The sequence below is a fragment of the Silene latifolia genome, chromosome Y (genome assembly GCF_048544455.1).
Source record: "Silene latifolia isolate original U9 population chromosome Y, ASM4854445v1, whole genome shotgun sequence".
NCBI lineage: Eukaryota > Viridiplantae > Streptophyta > Magnoliopsida > Caryophyllales > Caryophyllaceae > Silene > Silene latifolia.
Window position 1 is genome coordinate 277,079,662 of NC_133538.1, and position 6,000 is coordinate 277,085,661.

At 38.0% G+C, this 6,000-nt stretch overlaps 1 pseudogene; it reads right to left on the reverse strand.

The window, feature by feature from the left end:
• The window catches only part of LOC141630749 (DNA topoisomerase 6 subunit B-like), a 49,208-nt pseudogene extending 43,964 nt beyond the window's left edge, over positions 1 to 5,244 (reverse strand).
• Positions 5,245 to 6,000: the final 756 nt, after the last annotated feature.

Here is a 6,000-nt window from a genome sequence, read left to right on the forward strand (position 1 = left end):
CATCAAATGAAAAGAGGAGCAAAAATAGACTCCTAAAAGCTTCAAATATAAGGCACCCTCACTACATATGGGGTGACTTTGAAAATGTTCAAAAGAAAATGCAAAAAGTTGAAAGTTGTCAAGTGTTGAAATGCCAAAAATCAAAAAGAAATGGCAAAGAAAGTGTTCTCAAATGTCAAATGCCACAAGAAATTGGGGGGAAAAAACAAAAACAAAAGCAAACTCCCAAAGTGAAACTCAAATATCTATTGATCCCTTTATCCATCGTATCCATTTTTGTGCATGGTAGAGAGGGGACGACCCTTCTTCTTGTCTAGGCAAGAGGGGGAATTCCGCGATCCTCCAGTGTTTCTAACACCATAGGGAGTCTACTCTTGACAAAAGCATTTAACGATTAAGGACAAAGGTACCCTAGCTTGACACATTTTGGAGGTGATTTATTGGTATCCTTCTAGGCTTAGTAGTTTGAACAAATTGCATCTATGAAGGATTATGTACCCTTGAATTGCTTCCCTTGTAGATAATTTCCGCCACTTAGATGAGGAAAGTGGCTATTCTTTTGTAGATGCATCCATTACTTGATTTTGTGTGCTTAATGTTTGGATGTGTCGCCATTTTGGCAAGACCCACCTTGCCTTGCAAGAAGGCATCCTACCTCATGGTTGTCTTGTTGTGAGTTGAAGGGGCGGAGTGAGACCCGCTAATTGTCTCATATCGGCTTTGTTATTAGGATAGTTTAAATAAAGGTCTAGTTTTTGTCACCTCTTTACTCGGGACGAGTAAAGGTTCGGTTTGGGGATATTTGATGTGACCATTATTTGCGCACATTTAGTCCCCTAATTGAGCCCATTTTGCATACTATTATAACATTCTATGACCATTTTATCCGTCAAATGCTTTCTATTTTGCTTTCCTAGTGCATTTTCCATGTTTTGTAGGAAAGAAGATAATAAGGCGGAAATTCCCGTCTTTCGTGCATATTTGGAAGCTTATTGATGATATTTGATGGACTAAGTATGAAGAGGAAGCAAGAATGATGACCAAGGAAGAAGAAATAAAGAGTATATGGAGGCATCTTAGGCTTAAAAGCAAAAAAGAAAGGGAATAGCAGCTCAACCGGTAGCGGGTCAAGTCTATCACGGAGCGGGGATCGATGAACCCGCTCGGGTCAATTTCAACCCGCTCGGGTTGAGGCTTAGGACGCCCATATTTCGCTCGGGACGGGCGTATTCCTGGACAGGAAACTTTTTCCTTGTTACGTGAACTACAATCCGCCCGTCTTCACCCTTGGACGCCCGGATTCGGCTCCAGCACGAATTGTCTTCTTCAAGCAACAAAGAAAGAAGCCCTTCCTTCGAAAAATACCGGCTCCTCCTTGCTCAATCTAAAAAGTGTAATTACTAGTTTAGCCCTTAGTTAACCCTAATGCATCCTCCCTAATTTTCACTATAAATACCCCATTAGTCTAATTAGAGGAGCATGTTCTTCTTATCAATAATTAGTGTAGTTAATATCAATCAAATCTCTCTTTAGTATTGTAATCAACAATTAATCAAGTTCTAATACAAGTTTTATTTCCTTAATCTCTCTCTTGTTCATCCTTTATTTTGGGTAATTGAAGATTATTTGGCTTATTATTGGGAGATTGACAACCTCTCAATCAAACATCAAGTACTTCTATTATTCTTGCTTTGTTATTGGAATCATTAGTAGGTATAATCTCTTAATCCCTTTTTAATTATTGCTAATTACTTTTATTTGTTCATCATGTTTCACTATGTTAGTATGATTGACAACCTTGCTAGCATGTTCAATATGATGATGAGTGAGTAGTCTCTTAGCTAGGGTTAATGGGTGATTAGGGGAAACCAACATGGGAATGATTCATGCTTAAATAAATATGCTTTCATGTTTTATTTGCTTGCTTGTTTTGATCTCAACTCATGCACATGTTATGTTTGATGAAATGCTAAGCCTATGAATCCTTGCATTTACCACCATCACCTATCTTTTCAATGACACTTGTAAGACATAACCCAACTCGAGTCTCATTAGACCATGCATGTTGTTGAGTAGGGAAGGCTAAGTCGACTTGTAGGTGTTGTACAATCTAATCGATTCGGCTCCGGGACCCAAACTTTCCTAGGATTGTAAGATATAACCCATATCAATCCATCACAACAAAAATTGCTTGCTTATAATTTTAGAACATGTTTGTATGATCATATCCCATGATTCCCCTATGATCCCATGACACCCTAGTGCTTTTTAATCAATTGTTTACATCTTTCCTTTTGTTGCTTGTTTATTGCTTTTATTAGATTAGAATCATCAACCCATTATAATTGTGACAACCCCAAGCATAACCATAATTAGATTGAATAATTTGAGTAACCACCGTCCCATGAATCGACCTCGACTTACCGCTAACTAGTTGTTTGTTGAGTATTATAAATGTGTTTGATTGGATGTGACCCGACGACATCACCCACATCAATAGAGAACTCGATAGAGAATAAATAATGCATACAATCCAGTTGCACTTTAGATATTTATGTGAATTGCTTCTAAGTACTAATATCAACGTATCCCGTTCAATATTAATTCCTAGTTGTTACTAGCGTAGAGTTAATCAATAAACCCTATTCAATTAACAATACTAACAATAGAATGAAGAAATCGACTACTAGTTGCGCACCTAGCAGTAATCAATCACATTCATATAATTAATAACTAAGCAATTCACAATAATCAAGAAGAGAAATTAAAACAATTAAACTCACAACCGGATTAGAGTGCTTCAATCGCTTGAATCCAAGAATAAAGATTAGTTACACATCGTCTGCTAATAACAATAATAGGGTTTTCTCTTCTCAAAGTTGTGTAAGTTTTTCCCTAAAGATGCCCTCACTCCTTATATAGTAATAAGGTAAATAATTAATATAGGAAATAAGTACTAAAAATAATAATAATAATAAAATTCATCGGAATAAACCGAGTCAAATAAGGAAAGAAAACACGAGTCTTTATGTTACGCAAAGCTGGACGCGGACACAGCAAGCACGCGCCTTGGTCGCTCATAGTTCGTGCATAGGTCGCACCTCGGTCGCGCGTAGGTCGCGCCTAGCAGCTGCCGCCCCTTCTCTTTTTGATTTATGGGCGCTCAATTAGTGCACCTTAAGCGCACACGTCTCAGATATCTTCATAGGTTTCCGGGCCTACTTATCCTCAAGCTTAGCTTCCGTTTTTGACATACAAAACCGACCCACAAGATCTTCTTCATCGTCGTTACCAAGCTTAATTCTCAATATTTGAATCCAAGTTCCGCCAATGTTACAACTTAAAGCATTGTACCATTATAATTCATTAAGGACCGCCTTTATAACTTGAACTTCAATAATTCGACCCTCTTAATACATACTAAAACCGTCTCATCAATTCCTAAAAGCAAACCATTATATATTTATATGGGTGAACAAATACTATACAACAACAACAATGCCTTAATCTCTAAATGATTTGGGGACTAGGGGTAGGCTGACATGAATCATAATCTGAACTCGTCAAAGATCGATTGCATATATAAAATATAACGAAAGAAAATGGATACGGAAAAGGGGAAAGGAAAACATGAGAAATTGTGAATCTGAATGTGAGATCATACTGATGGATGTCAATGTCCAGCCTGCAAAATGTGGTAAAATTTTGGTTCTGCATTACTGATGAGATCTCTATGGGCAGTCCCGTACTCATCTTCGACCAAATCAAAGCCTACATAAGTATGACACAGATAACATAAACCAAACAGCACTTATAGAAATGAAAGTGCCTGCAGAAGGACACACTGACCATCTTTGCACCTAAACCAAACTTGCCACGTGTTTGTTTCAGTCCATATTTAGTTCTAGATAGAACTGCACAAGTTGTCAAGTTAAATTAGACAAAAACTAAAAGCATACATCAGATACAAGTTGGGATGAAACAAAAACCTCTCCCAAACATATTTGGTATATCATCATGTGGCATTCCCTTTCCATTATCCTGCAGCGAAGAAAAATACAAGTGAATGGGCAAGGAGATAGACACATAATTGCATAGAATGCAGAGAGAAAATCTGGGTAGAGGTTGAATGAGAAAGTGAATGACACACCTTACAAGTGACCCTGTAAAATGAGGCTTCACCGCGACCTTTGAAGGGCCTTGCGGCAGGCTCCTTAAATTTCTTGCCCGAAGCAGCATTTTTGGCCTGAATTTCTTGATCTCGGGCTTCCTTGATGAGACGTTTCTATGAAGATTAAAGCAAGAAAACCTAGAAATAAGTAGATAGTTGGACATAAAATTGCAATGCATTGGTGACATTAACGACGAGGCAGAGTGAGTTTAGGGTTAGAAGGTAGGAGAGAGGGACCTGGCGAGACTGAGTAGATTCAAAATCGTCATACAAAGCCTGATTAACACATTCTCGATCAATAAGACCAATTGCAATGCATTGGTGACATTAACGACGGGGCAGAGTGAGGTTAGGGTTAGAAGGTAGGAGAGAGGGACCTGGCGAGACTGAGTAGATTCAAAATCGTCATACAAAGCCTGATCAACACGTTCTCGATCAATAAGACCAATCATGGAGTTAAATTTAGTCTTACCAATCTCTTCACTGGAAAATGAAAAAAAAAATAGAAATGAGTTCGGGTGTAATGACTAATGAGGCGAGTGATGAATGAAAAAAAAAGCGGGGGAAAGAAGTAAAGACAGACATGGTAATCTCGACAAGAGGAAGGTTGCAGATTGACTCGGCAGAATCAAGAGAATTTTCAACAAGCTCCCAGACAGTTGTATATAGTGATTTACCCGGCTTCTAGCAAAGGGATAACATGACAAATTAGTTAGAGTAGAATGTTACAGTAATTAATTTAGTACTCTGTAATTAAACAATTGAGTATGTTTTTAAGAATTAACAGTAGTAGTAACAACATACATTGTCGAAGCCCGCAATATTTTTGTTGTCTGCAAAGAACTCGGCGGGGGATTCTGGGGAAGCATTACAATTAGCAATAATTAAATAATTAAGAACCCCCCTAATCTCGAAATACATACATGAATATAAATAGAAAGAACAAGAACAAACTCTGCTTCAGAATGCTGTCCTTGGGCTTCCTGGGGTTCTTCAGTTTCGTCGTCTTCTTCTTCGTCTGCTCACTCGAACTCGGACTCTGAGTCTCGCTCTCGCTCTCCATTTTAATTATAAACCAATATCAAGAATTAATCAATAAAAAAAATGCTCTTCTTCTTCTTCTTCTTCTTCTTCTTCTTGTTTTATATATCCGCAGTTCCGCACTGGTAGTGGTGTCCTGCTTGCTTACTGGGCTTACACGATTTCTAAATATTTCGTAATAAAATGTATGACAATCTCTTATTTACACCAGCAACTTAACTCTCGTATACGACAATAGGATGAATTAGCCCAACAAAAAGAGTTATTAGGAAGAAAAATAAAAAGAAAACATAGAATTCTCCGTTAAACTCTCATCAGCAGCTGTTAAAGTCTATATCTTCTCCTCCATCATCACGATCTTGTCTCCCACCACCTCTACAACAACCGAACTGCCATCACTGTCATCCCGCTCACTCCCCATTGCTTTCACTCTGCTTCATCTTTCCACTACCGCAAATCAATTAAAACAAACTGAAGAAAAACATTCATCGTGAGGGCGATCATTAGCAAGCTGGTTATGAAATTGATATTGTGACTTATATTCTCACCGGAGGTCTTTTTGTCGCTAACCCAAAGACACAGCTTGATAAGTACTAATAGCTTTAATTTCAAAACTTACAATTAATTTGAAAATTTTGAAAGATTTTATGAAAACCCAACTCTTTAGGAGGCGTTTGTTTCGTGCATGGGTATGAGTTTGGAATCAGGAATCATACCTGGGTGGTATGGGGTTGGAACTTGATTCCTCATGCGTTTGTTTTAATTCTGAGCGGTATGGGTTTGGAGTT